Source organism: Corapipo altera, unplaced genomic scaffold (assembly GCF_003945725.1).
Source record: "Corapipo altera isolate COAL_440 unplaced genomic scaffold, ASM394572v1 50, whole genome shotgun sequence".
NCBI lineage: Eukaryota > Metazoa > Chordata > Aves > Passeriformes > Pipridae > Corapipo > Corapipo altera.
Window position 1 is genome coordinate 6,874,918 of NW_020884889.1, and position 13,745 is coordinate 6,888,662.

At 55.0% G+C, this 13,745-nt stretch overlaps 2 long non-coding RNA genes across 5 annotated transcripts in view; both read left to right on the top strand.

Annotated features, from left to right (window-relative positions):
• LOC113947581 overlaps nucleotides 1-9,977 on the top strand; it is a 43,829-nt gene extending 33,852 nt beyond the window's left edge. For all 4 annotated transcript variants that reach the window (XR_003527813.1, XR_003527812.1, XR_003527811.1 and 1 more), the window contains one exon: nucleotides 9,345-9,977. This is a non-coding gene — a long non-coding RNA (uncharacterized LOC113947581). The remainder of the gene's footprint in view (nucleotides 1-9,344) is intronic.
• A 1,616-nt stretch (nucleotides 9,978-11,593) lies between these two features.
• Nucleotides 11,594-13,745, top strand: part of LOC113947679 — a 23,303-nt gene continuing 21,151 nt past the window's right edge. Inside the window, exon 1 of the long non-coding RNA XR_003527833.1 lies at nucleotides 11,594-11,900. This is a non-coding gene — a long non-coding RNA (uncharacterized LOC113947679). The remainder of the gene's footprint in view (nucleotides 11,901-13,745) is intronic.

The following is a 13,745-nucleotide window of genomic DNA, read 5'->3' on the forward strand; positions in this document are numbered from 1 at the left end:
CTCATTAATGGGCCAAGATGTCTTTTCTGCCCATGGTCCTGTCTGTGTCTGAGCAGCTGCCAGATGCCAAAAGAGGGATGGCCCAAGGCTGCTGTGAAATTGAGGTCATTTTGGGAAGTTTTGTTGGAGTACAGCTTGCCTGCTGTGGAGTTTGGTGGTACCCAGTTTCATCTTGGCTCCTATTTGCTTTGCCTTATATTCCATACTTGGGTCCTGGTGCAGTGAAGGGATGGAGAGCAGGGCTGGCCCTGAAGAGAGCCTGGGTGGGAGATGGCTTGGTCTGATCAGCAGAGCACAGGATTGACTCCTTCTGATGGGATGGCTGGGGAGGAGAAGGAAGGTCCTGATGAACAAGGTAAGGTGGCCATTGGCATCAGCAGGGTTTGGGCTGGGAAGGGCTGACACCTCTTCCCCTACTGACTCTGCAGCTGCACTGGGCTTTCCTCTGCTAATGGGAGGGAAGCTGGGAGGTGACATGGAGACAGTGACAAAGCCACCTGTCTGGAGGAGAGCTGACAAGTCCCCAGCAGGGCATAGTGGGCTGCAGGAGGAGCAGCTCTGCTTTGTGCTCAGAGAAGTCTAGGAACATTGTCAAGGCCAGGCTACACCTCCCCGTTGACCTGCACAGGGCATCTCTGAGGGAGCCCAAAGAGCGCCCCAAAATCCTTACTGCCATTCCAGCAGTAGGTACAGCGGGCAGTTCATCACTAATGTGCAAGAAAAAGGGACTCCCGTGAAACACAGGTCTTCAGTTGGAGAACAAAGGCAATTTCATGTGACTTATCAGCAGTGCCTAATTGCGCAGGGTGAATAATGAGCAGCCAGGGAGGCAGCACTGCAGTCCCTCCGCGGGCTGCAGCCGGTGGCCGTGGCTGGAAGCCCCAAGTCAGTGCCATCAGATCGTGGGCATCCTCAGAGAGGTGCAGCACCAGCGCTCCTCCTCTGTGCCCGTCTCAGAGCCGTTTGGACTCCTCCATTGCAAAATAATTGTGTGATGGATGTAAGAGGGGAACATGCTGTTGGAAAAAGTCACTCTGCAGTTGCTCGGACCTTTCATTTACGCAGAGGGTAAATGTGTCATCCGTACCTGACCCAGATGCAAGGTGGCCTTTAATCACAAAGAAGAACCAGGCAAAGGGCTTGCAGTTCCCTCCCTGTCTGGTGCCTCATCCCTGAGCTGAGGGACCCCTTTCAGCTGATCTCCTCCTACTCTGCCCTCCTCTCCTGTTTGCACATTTCTATCTCTCCTTAATTCTGCTCCCAAAGTCTGGGCTGGGCTGTGGAAACCGCTTTGTCAGAGCTCCTCGCCATGCTGATCTGCCAAAGGGGTTTTTTTCCCTTTCCCTGTTGGGATGACTATTCCCACACAAGCAAAGCCTCTTAATGAATCCGTGGCAGCAAAGTAGGTAACGTGCTCGCCCTGCCAAGGCTGCTTGGCACAGCTGGAGTCACGTAATCAGGCTGGGCTGCCAGCCGGGGACAGAGCGGGAAGAGTTAAACTGAGGACAGTGCAGAGACAACTAATCCCCAACAGGAAGAGTAGCAGAGACCTCCCTGTCCTTCATCATCCTCCCCCTCCATTCATGGACTCTTCCTCCCTCTCCACCACATCCTGTTCCTCTCCCACATCCTCCCTTTACTTATTTCTTCTTCCGTCTTTCTCACCCTCCTCTTCTCCATTGCTTTCTCACTCCTCCTCCCTGATTTCCCTCCCACCCCCACCTCCAGCTTGGTCTTCTCTCACATGCTCCATCATGTCTCCAGAGCTGGTTTTTGAGTGGGACTGAGGGACAGTGTATTTGGACTGCGGTGGAGGTCACAGCTATATGGGGATTGTTTAAAAGAGATTTGCCCACATCCCAGCCCATGTGACCAGCCTCAGCTGCAGGTCTCTCTTTCTTAATCTGGAGATAAGCGTGATTATCCGAGGAAGGGCTGTTCGGAGCTTTGTAACTGTGACAGGGGAGCTTTCAAGTCGCACTTTGCTGGCAGAGCAGCGTTTAAAGCCGGGGAATCAGATTCCAAGCGTGGCTTTGCATCTCTTTTCTGCTGGGAGCATGGTGCAGGGCTGGCAGTGGGGATGGGAGCTTTATTAGGACTTTGCTTATGATGCGGAAAAGGAGTTAGGGGAGGGAAACGGGGGAAAGAGGGAGGTGAAAAAATCCCAATTTGCCATTTCCCCATCAGTGGTGGCGCAGGAGAGGTTGGCACTGATTCAAGGGGACAGGCCAGCCTGAACCCTGGTGTAGAGCAATACGGTCCATCAACCTGGGGTCTGGCTTATTTTTAGCCTGGAGTCGTGTCTCCTTGTTCTGCGCTACCACGCCTCGCTCTGTTGAATCCCTCACACAAGAGGTCTCTGGGGCCCTGTTTGGAAATGAAATGCTGTTTTAGCAGCTCCCATGGTACAGCTTCCCTGGGAGAGGTGGCAGGGCCAGCTTTGCTGCCCGATAAACACATCGTGCCCCAGCACTGAAGGCAGCCAACTCCCTGTGCCTGTCCAGAGAAATATTTGCTGGAGATGGGCCCTTGTGGGGCATCTCTACAGCCAAGGCAGGAGTGTAGGAACATATAGCAATTGTGTAGTTTAATATCGTATTGGTGTCTTGTGTTGCTGGAGGCCGAAATGTGTAACATCTCCTACAAGTGACACTGTCCCCAAAGATTTCTTCGGCTGGGACAGGCATCAAAATAGGGTTTAGTGGAAATGTTCAGCTCTGGAGCAGGTGGTGGTTTGCTTCTATTTGTAGACTAGAAACTCAGAGCAGAGACTTGTAACAGCGCTTCTTTTGATGGAGATGGGTCAAGGAGAAAGGAACCTGGATGCATGCCAAGGGCGGGAATCTGGGGCAAGGTTGAATCAGGACGAAGTGCCAGCGCTTTGGACCGTCACTTGGGCAGGACTCATTGTTCTTGCCGTATCCTCCTTGGAAACGGTTCAGCTTCCAGCACAGCAGCTGAAGCCAGCCTGATCCAAAGGACATACTCAATCCCATCTGCTCCCCCCACAGCACCCATTCTTAGCAGGCAGGAATTTGCAGTGAGAACACCAAACAGCCCCTTTGGCTGGGCTTGTTTGTGGAGGGGCAGTTTCTTGCCTGTGTCAGGATAGTGAGGAAAGAGTAAATCACTCTTCTTCCTCTCCCATGAAGGCACATCTCATTTTTGCATCTTTCTGCCACAGCGGTCAGTCAGCCTTAAAGCAGCCCAGGACAGGTACCTGTGCCTGAGGATTAAAATGTGTCTCTGCAGGGCAGATAGCTCAGTTTACCTCCAGTGGTTGCAGAAGGGAAGTGGTTGCAAATGCATCATCTTGAGAGCAGGCTCTGAAACATCTCCCACGTTGCCTGCCTGTCTCTGGAGCCCCACACAGCTGCTCTGTGGGTGGAAGCTCTCTTTTCCTTGTGCCCCCATGAACTTTATTTTTTGCTATTTTTCTTTGTATGCCGCTTACATGAATCCTCTTCGGTGCCTACAGCTTATTCCAGGGCTTTGCTGAGGATCTGACCTACACACGTAGCCTTACTCCAGGGCATGGCTCTTGAAGAAACTAGATGGACACAGCATCTTTTCAGTCTGGTAACTGTAAGACCAAACAGCCCAAATCCCAACCTGCAGCCATGTTGCTCATATAATACCTGTGCCCCGGTGGAGAACAAGAGCTCCCCTTGAAATCCCACAGCCTTGGATCCGGCAGCGGGAATGTGGGCAGGAACATGTAGGTGTTGGCATGTGCAGGCAGGAACACGTGTATACCAGGGCAAGCGTGCCCATCTCTGCAGGCACAGTCCCACGCCTGCCTCTGCACCAGCCCATCTCTGTGCACTGGCCCCATGTGGATCTGCCCCATACCTGCCTGAAATGAGGGTTTGGGGGCATAGGGTGACTGCGAGGGCTGATGGCAAATTTACTGATGGTAAATGAGGGGAAGCACAGTAGATGGGATTAATGGAGAGATCTGTTTGAGATGCAGCAAGAGAAGGTTTCCTGATGCAACAAATGAGGAGCTAAAAAAAGGAGCAATGTGGTAGATATAGGTGTGAGATCAAAGGCTGTGACAGGGCCAAGTTGGAGGAGAGGTTGGAGCCAGGAGCAGTTTCTGTTCCTGGGTGTCGGGTGATGCTGAGGAGGGTGAAGGAAAAGCACTGGCTGCTCTGATTAAAAGTAGAGGGGAGATGGGAATGAGATGGAGGGAACAAAGCAGAGGTCACAGAACAACGAGCATGAATCTCAGGGATTTTGGAGGACCAACTGGGTGGCTTTCCCTGCTGGTTGAAAGATGGGCTGGAGAAGGAGGTTTCCACTGAGTGAGGATGTGCAAGGTGGTCATGGCTCAGGACAGGGAGCCAGCAGAGTTCTGCAAGTTTGAGGCACAGGGTAGCTTTGGGATAAAGAAGCTGTCACAGTGACAGAGTGGGTGGTTTCCAAAAGGTGAACAAGGTTTCCGGGATAGAGAAAAGGAGCTCCACAACTGGGTTGGGAAGAGCTGAGTCATTTCTCCAAACACCATGTTAGGCCAGGTGCTGGAGTTTGAGCACAAGCTGGGCAATAACACATGCAGGAGACTGGAATGCCTGCACATCATCTTTAAGCCATACTGGGCCTGCAGCTCACCCTGTGGCACCAGGACTCTGTGGGGTCCAAGGGGAAGGGAAGAGCTCTGGCAACTGCATTCGGATTCTCCTTAGACTCACCCAAGCACCCACTATCACTGCACTGGTGTCTGAGGTCCAGGGCCTATTTGGGTCCTTGCTATCATTGCTGTTGGTCAGGGCTGTTTCTTACAATACCCTGGCACCTCAGTGTGCTAATCCAGTTTTTGTGATTGATGAAAAGCAAAAATCTTGACCAAAAAACATGTTTGCTTGCAACCTCATTGCCATAGTAACAGAGGTCCTGAGGACACCTCTGAAGTAGGTCACCATGGACCCCATTTTGCTGCATCTCCCAGCATGGCATGGCTCCAGAAGCAGGGTGCACCCACCACAGTCCAGCCAGGCATCACCCTGGCACAGGGGTGTGCCAAATCTGCTCAGGAAAGGTCAGGCTGGAAAACTGCCCTCTGGTGACAGCGCCTAAGGGTGCCAACGGCTGTCCTGACCTGATCATGGGAAACTTCTGTCCCTCCCGCTGCCCCCATGCCAGCTTATGGTGTCCCCGAAGTCAGGGCTCCCTTCCATCTTCCCCTCTCCCCATCCCCCACCTCCTCGCTGCCTCCCTCCCCCCTTTCCCCCAGCGCCTCTCCTCCTGCTTTGCATAATTTTCCATTTTCAGTGTCCCCTTTTCTTTTTCTCCTCTCCATATGGTGCGTCCCCCTCTCTGCCTGGCGCTGGAGCCATCCTTAACAAGCTCGGCAAAGCCCTCTCTCTCAGGGGCTGCACATGAAAGATGCTCTGTAAAAATAGAGGCTGGGACAGAGCTCCCCCTTTTTTCCCCCTTGATTTATATGGGGCTGGGATGTGGGAACGTTTCTGAGTCACATTTTAGAGCCGCCGGGTGCTCGTGCCTGTTCTCTCCGGCCATTCAGTGCAGACCCCAAAGGCCAGCTTGTCCCCAGCCTTTAATCTGCAATGCAGAAAGAGTGGCTGGGGCAAGTTTGTGCCTCTCATCCAGCCCTTGGCCTCGTTTTGGCTGGCAGGGAGAGATGCCCTGTCCTGCCACACCAGGGAGAGGCCATGCCCTTTCCTCTCAGTGTCCGGTGGTCTTTTCCAGCTGGCTATTTTGGCTCCCTCCTACATTCCTGGCACCATGAGGACCTTTGGTCTCACCAGGTCTCAGCAGACGGGGTCATGGTGAAGCAGCGGGTCATGGGATTTGTGATACACAGCAACTCTGCACATCTAACCCACCACTGCACCTCTCCAGCTCCACCATGAATAATTGCCAGTGAGCACCCAGGGATGAGTGGAGGGTACTGGGGCTGAGCAAAGGGTACTGGGGCTGGTGATGCCTGCCCAGCATTTGATGGGTTAAGCTGGTCTCCAGCTAATTTCTCCCAGCGGCTCCCCTCCTCCTCTTCGTACTTCTGTATGCAGCAGGCAGGGCCTCAGCGCAGGTTCCTGCACTGAGCTGTTGCCAGGGGAGTAGTTAGGCGAGTCTGAGCTATGTGGGGAAAAGGCCCGGGCTGTCAAAGTGTCTGAGATGAACCATAGCCCAGTCCCCCTGCAGCTGGGCCCAAGCATGCATCAGCCCTTGTTTGGAGCCTGGGAATGGCAAAGCCCAGGGAGGTTCAAGGGCAAACTTGCTATTCATTAGTCAGGGGTCCTTGACGTTCCCACTCTCTGTCTCCCTTCTTCTTCTTCTTCTCTTTTCTGTCCCTCTTTTGACAGATTCCTGGGTGCTTTTGGGGAAAACTCCCCTCCTCCTCCTCGCCCCAGCAAAAGCCCTCCACATAAACTTCCCCAGCAGACAAGGCAGGAGGACAATAACGTCAGGGCCACGATGCAAACGAGAACCAGCGGAGCAGCCACGTCCCCCGGGTGTCCTTTCTCCCTGGTCCTTCCTGCGCTGCCGCGGGAGAGCCGACGCATTCATTTCACTCATCTTGCCCATCGCCGATGTTTTATTATCTTGATGCTTGCAGGAAATTGTAACTTGAGATAAGGAAAATGTCAGCCGCCTTCTCCTCTCTCCTGTAGCCCAAAGCGCCGGGAAGTTCCTCCGTAGGAAATGTAAATGCTTGCCCAGGTGCAGAGGATGAGCACGAGATGGAGGGAGCCTCAAGAGGCTGTGCGAGCATCTCCGCCAGGAGATAAAACTTGCAGCGTAGGCGTAACACGGAGCCTCCCTCCCACCCCCACTGAACAGAATATTTCATAGCTCTTAGAAGCCGAAGCTCCCTTGTAATTATCCAAAGTAAACAGCACGTGTTATTAGTTTAAAATGATTTTTTTTTTCCCCCTCCCCGGGCCCCTGGAGCAGAATGGAGGTGTAATTGTGCTAAGGAGTTAGCAGGGGAGAGCACAGCTTTTGGTCACATTCAAGTTGGAGGGCTTGAGCCAGGGAGGCTGGTATGAAAGGCTGGTATTTGCATAAGCAGCGTGCATCCCTACAAAAAAAGAAAGATATCAGGGGCTTGCAAAATTCAATCAAGGCTGGGAGGGAAGAAAAAAAAAGAAGGGAGGGGTGGAAGGGAGGGGGGGGAAAAATTGACAGTGAAAAAGGTTTTTCTGAGTAACACCCTGGCGAGATTAAATTGTCCAGAAAGTTTCTCCGTGTGAGCCGGTGAAGCGGAGGCTGGGCTGAGGGCAGGGGAGGAGCGGGGTCCCTCCTTCCTGGCCTCAATAGGGGATAGGAATCTGATTAGGCAGAGTGTTCTGCATCCATTTACCATTATTTGAGGGGTTTTTTTTTTCCCCTTACCACCGCCCAGAATTGCTGTGGCGGGGCAGTTTGTCAGCTTATAAACCTCAGTGCTGGCTTTGTAGGGACACAAGGAGGCATAGGAGCAAGTCTTGGGGCAGAGGCTGAGCTGTAATTTCAAGTATCTATGCATTGTTCTTTTTTAAAACAGTGATAATAATTCCACATGCTAGTTTGTGGGATGTTTTCCTTGCGCAGGGCACTGGATAGGGAAGGCATCCTTGGGCTGGGATAGGGTCTTGACAGAGCCCTATCTTTGCAGACACCCACAGTGCTAGGCTGAACTCTGATTGTAGAGAAAGTGCATGCAGGAGATTTAGGCGTTCCTAAAGCTTATGTTAAATAAGTTGGGTCAGACCATCCTCTCCTTCCCTCAGTTACTGAGTGCCTGCAACTGCTGCAAACTGAAGCTGCAAACGCACCAGGCCAGGCAGAGGGTAATTTCCAGGGCAGGTTGATGTCTGGTACCAAGGAACAGCTTCTCTATCTGCACCATAGAGGAGTTTCTCTGTAGGCCACAGCAAGCTCACCCTGTGCCTGCAGAAGGCAGAGGGCTTTACCTGCCAGGTAAAGGCTTTTTGCTGGTGAGCACAAGGATTCAGCCTCCTTCTCCTCCTCTCCTGGGCTTGCAAAAGCACCCACCACCATTCGGATCTTGTCTGCCCTGACCTCAGCCTTGGGGGGACATTGGGAATGACTCCTGATCTCACATAGGACAAAGAAGTGCTGAGCCTTGGCTTCTTGCAGCCTGAGTCTCCCTACATGCGTGCCAGCGTGGGGTCCATCCTCTCAGCACCCTATTTCTGCAGAGGCAGTCTTTGGTCCTTCCCCAAACACATGCACATGGGGTGGGTTTGGCCTCTCACTCTCTCAAGTTTTAGGCTTGCTTCGAAGTTGTGAAAAGGAAGGGATTTTCCTTGGATTTCCATCAAGTGCTTTATGAATATTGCAATAAAGGGGTTACAGAAGATCTATTTTTAAGAGAGAGAAAAAATACCCGTGAAAATTGCAGCCTGGACCCCAGAGTGTAGAGTATTTGCACAGTTCAAAGAGTTACGGTGGTTCATCCAGTCACAGCCCAGGAACGTCGTGGTGCGACCTACAGCAGATCACATGCTGGCTACTCCCAGGGCGGCTCATTAGAGAGCCACACAGAAGATTTATCTCTTAAAATGGGCTTGCAAATATTTTATAAAATTTGCAATATTTTATAAAATTGCAATTTGGTGCAATAGAAAGAATAAATTAGCCAGCTGATGGTTCCTTTTGCACTCTGGATCCAAGTGTACTCAAGGATTAGTTATATTACTCTTTACCCCTTCCAACATAACAGTTTATAGGCAAAGCAAAGGGAAGACAGCAAAGGCATGGGACTGGTTTGGGGGCTAGGGAATATACTCTCAACATGGATAAAGTGTAAAGGAAATAGAACAAAAAATCAGGAAAAAGGGAGGAGAACATGCTGCAAGGTGCAAGATGTGTGGGGCAAAGCACAGGAGGTACAGGGAAAGCTGAGAAGGGGACTTCTGCTGAGTGTCACAGCTTTGGCTCCAGCTCGGTGTCTTGGTATCACTTTCTCCAGCCAGGCAAGGGCGCTGAGGGCAGGGAAAGTTAACACGAAGATTAAAACATCAGAGGGCTGTGCCTTTAGTGGCTCTGACATGCAGAGTAATCCCATGCCCCAAAGCCTAGGGAGGAAGGACAAGCGGTGAGCCCTCCCCTGGCTGGCGATGTGCGGGGCAGGCAGAGGTAGGGGGTTGAGGCGGGCGCAGGGTAAGCTCGGTGTCTTGAGGACCGTGGTTTTCCCGGTTGGGAAGGGGGAAAGGTGGTCCAGAGCTGTGAGAAATGTGTGGTGAGGAGGGAAAGAGGATTGGAGTTTTGCTCCATCAGTGAGACAAGTTGGTCTGTTCTCGACTGAGTGCTGCTGCACCATTTCCCTGACAGAGATCATAACCACTCCATTTTTTTTCTTTCCTTCCTAGATCCCAGCGAGTGGAGAAGGGATTTTTCAAGCCTGTGAGTTCCTTGGAGCTGTTGGCTACCGCCTGCCCAGACTTGCCACCTGACTTCTCCGAGTTTCTCCAGGAGGGTCCCAACTGCTTCTTCATTGGCCCCAGAGAGGAGACAGCTTTGATTCAGGAGCACAGCGGGTTTCTGCATCACTTCGAATCATGCCGGTCCACCCGTGGGGAGGGAGCCAGGGCAACACAAGGGATCATCCCACATCACTCCTGTATGTTGCCTTCAGTGCCCTCAATACCCCTGAGCAGGACCAAAGCGCTTAGACAGAGAGACCCAAGCCAGTCACTGTAACAACTGGTGAAATACCGGGTGTGCGAAGGTTGGAAGGAGCTTTTCGCTCCCAGCTTTGCTCATGGAGCAGAGCTTGGCCCTTGCTGCTCTTGATCCCTGGGTCTGTGGAGCTGTGGGAGCATAGCCTTCCCAAAGGCACTGTGCTTGTGGCCCAGAGGACCGTGAGCCTGTCCAGGCCAGACAGCCCTGCTGCTGTTGTACTGCACCCTCTCTGTTCCTGTAAGAGAAACGTACTGCCTGTAATTATCTCCCATTCAAATCCCGCCCCCCCATGCGCTGTTGAAAATAAACTCTCCCTTTTGCAAAAAGTGAGCCGTGTGATTTGGTGCAATCTCAAGATGGAGGAGGCAATGGGCACAAAATAAACCCAGGCAAATCAACAGGGAAGTGGGAGCAGCCAGGAGCCAAGCGGCCGGGCTGCGCCGTGCCCCGCATCAGGCACATTTCCCTGAAAGCCTGAGCGAATCCCTCGCCGCTCAATGATCTTTATTTGGTCTGAACCCCGTCTGGGAAGTAACCGCTAAACCCAATGCAAACAGACCCCCGTGAAAGAATATAATGAATATGTCTCTCAAATGATTTGGAGCCCTTCTGCCTGCAGAGCAGGGTTCCCCATTGTGCCCCGCTCCCGGCGTGCTCGGGGCAGGCTGCGCGAGGTGGCCGCTTTCCCAGCTGAAATCCGAAAAAAGCAAACAATGGGTCAAGGCCGGCATTGTGCAAGCCCAGGCAGGCAGAAGGAGCGCAGCCCGGCATGGCCAAGTTCAAGGCTGGGCAGGGGGCCGGGCGCGCGGGGATGCTAATGGGGGCTGCGCGGGGGCCGTGGAGCAGGGGGGTCAGGGGCTCTGCGTGCCGTTATCCTGTGCAGCCACGAGCACCCAAAAACCATTTCATACAGAGGCAAAGGGATGTGATGGCCCAGTGCAGCGAGGGGTGCTGGGGGTGCTGGTGGCACTGGGGAATTTGGGTTTGCTGGTACTTAGGGAGCTGGTATTGCTGGGGAGGGTTGGTGTGAGTTGCAGGACTGGTGCTACTGGGGATGGACCAGTGTTATTGAGGTGGTACAGGGGTATCTGGTGTTGCTAAGGAGTATGACTGGGGGAACTGGTGCTGGGGGGGGGGCTGCAAATGGAGATGATGGCAAAATACGGGGCCCTGCTAGTGCAGTGTGCATTCTGGGGGTGATCTGGGTTTGGGAGCCTCGCAGAGGACACTGCCTCTTTGGGTCTGCCCAGCGCTCCAGGCCCGAGCAGAGACCCCCCCACGCTCCCTCGTCTCCCCGGCGCTCCCCCCTCCCCGGATGAAGTGTGCGGAGACAGGCGGAGCGGCCCGTGGAAAAACACCATGGAGGGCCCGCACAAAGGGGGTTTTATTCAAATTTGTTTAGAGTTTAGCGGATTTGCATGAAAAATGTGTGAGAAAAGCCGGCTCCAATGACCTCATCCCCAGCTGCCATTAATGTTCAATTAAGTGCTGAATAGTAGCAAAGGGGGGACCGGCCGGGACGTGCAGAGAATCCAGGCTCGGGCGCAGACTGTGAGAACCGGGCGGCCCCCCCGACCGTCTGGCCCCGGCCAGCCCCGACGGGGTCCCCCCGCCGCCGCCCCCCTCCGCACCGGGAGCTGCGCTGAGCCTGTCGGGTCTCAGCCCGTCTGGGTTATTCCCCGGATTACTCGTATCCTGAAGCAGAGTGCCCCCCCGGCAAAGGTGGGTTTGGGGGGGGTAATGCCCGCTCACTGCGCCGCCGGGGCTGTTGTCACTCACCCCGCAGCCCGCCTCGCCCGGCCCAGAGCCGCTCTCTGCCTGGCAGACGGTGTCAAAGCCCAAGTTCAAGTCCACGCCGAGGGGCTCTGCCCCGGGATTCCCAGCTCCTTTCCATCCTCCGCCTTTTGTTCGCCTCTGACAATTGCTCTTTATTTCTTACACACCCCCAGCCTCCCCCCAGCGCCCCCCTCCCTACCCGCACTTGGCACCGTTTAGCTGTCTGCCTGCGAACTTAACAACCCCAGTTCTTGGTATAAGCACTCAAATTATCCCTCTTTCTACATATAAACACGGCCCGGGGTGTGCGGCTCTCCCCGGCCGCGGGGTCCCCCCGGCGCAGCCCGGCTACCCCGCACCGACCCCGGCCCCGGCCGGAGGAAGTTTCTGCTGCGGGACACGGCAGGAGAAAACGAGCCGGATCCAGAACTCCCCGCTCTGCGGGGCTCCCCCGGGCCAGCGCTCAGGTAAGGCAACACACATCCCCATTTGCTTTTGGGGGGCTGCCTCTGCTGCGGGGCGTGATGACACAGCAGGTTTAGGGGAAAGATGGGGGGGGGTGTCTCTCTTCAGGGGTTCCCGCATACTCCAGCAAAACCAGCCCTGCTTCGAGCACGCTGATGCAGAGCCCCGAGCCGGCCTCCCCCGGGGGTGCGGTTTCCCCCCAGCTGGGGTGCGAGGGGGACACCGGCTGGCCGGGGGCAGCCCGAAAGCCAGGGGAGGGGACCTTCCCAAACCTGCCTCTGCCCCGGCCTACCCTCTCTCCGCCCCCCCTCGTGAGGGGAACACCCACATGGGGAGCGGGCTGGGGGGCACCCCAGCGGGCCCCGGGGGCTCCCGAGCACCGACATCCGCGGGTCCGCTCCCCTCCGGGACGGGGCTTCGGGGTAAAGCCCGCGCCGGGGGTCAGCAGCAGCATCCCAGCTTGGTCACACCTCCCTCTGCACAGGTGTGATACATGGGATTGAGGAGGCCATAGGGTGACCGGGAGGGGGCTGTGTGACCCTGCAAATAAACCCCCTCCCAGCGCCTGCAGCTGAGTAGTGCTGGGATAAACTGGGGCAGGGCTGGTCCGAGGGCATCGGACACATTTGGGGTTTCGGCTGATTTTTTTTTTTCTAAGACAATTTCGGAAGAAGTAGGAGGAATAAACACACACTCCCACACCTTTCGCGGCTAAAACAGAGATAAAGGACGGAGGGAGCGAACACACCTTCACTGGGAAAGGGAGCAAGATTTGGGACAGGGGGAAAAAAAAGGAGGGGATAAAAGGCTGAGAAGAGACAGGGAAGAGGTGGGATACCAGGTGGGGAAGCAGGAGCGGATTCCCCCAAACCCGTCCTCGAGCCCAGCGCAGCGAGGCGGGCGCCCTTCACCGACGCCTCGGGGCGGGGCGGCCCCGCGGCTCGGGGACACCGGGGGGGCCGTGCCGTGCCTCGGGCCCGGGGCTGTCACGTCGCATCGCGTCACGCAGCATCGTGGAGTATAATGTGGAGCCATAAATTATAGCTTAACATAGAATATATGTGTTCTATACATATATATGTGGAATGGAGCGTATATTGTATTGCATTGTAGCCGCGAACTGTGAACGGGTTTCTCCCCGTCCGAACGGCCCCTGGGGTGTGTGGGGGGGGGTCGCGCGTTGCTGTGCAGAGGGTGCGCTGGGGTCGCCGCAAGATCTCCCTCTCCCCAAAACAGTCCTGCGCTCCCACAGGCGTGTTTAACTGTAGCGGCGTGGGCACACCTCGGGGCCGTGGGAGAGGCCGCGCTTTTTTTTCTAGTGGCTATTTAAAAAATCCACATCGGCACCGGTGCCTATGTCCGTCCTTTCTGTGGGCCCGCAAGCGCGTGTACACACGGCTGCTTCTCCCTGCTAGTGCCCGTGGACACACCTCACCCCTCTCAGCAGAGGAACCAAGGGCGAGCCCCTCCGGGGCGCCCACCCGCGGCTCCGCGGCCACGGGGACCTCGCACAGCGGTCACAAGGAGCCGAGGGCTCAGCACCCGGGCAGGTGCCGGAGCCCCTCGGAAGGAGGGAAAAGACTTTTCCTCCGGTCGGTGGGAAATAAGAAATACCCCCGCAAGTGGAAACAGCCAGGATTTGGCCCTGGGTGTGGGGAAGGCAGGATGGAGAGGGGAAAAGAAGGGATGGAGGCGAAAAAGAGATGTAGCGGGAGAGGGAGTAGGAGGAGAGAATGGAGAGATGGAAGGGGAGAAGGACGGATGGAGGGAAGGAGGGGGAGAAGGAGGGATGAAGGGTAGAAAAGAAGAAATGGAGGTTGGAAGAGGAGGGATGAAGGGTGGAAAAG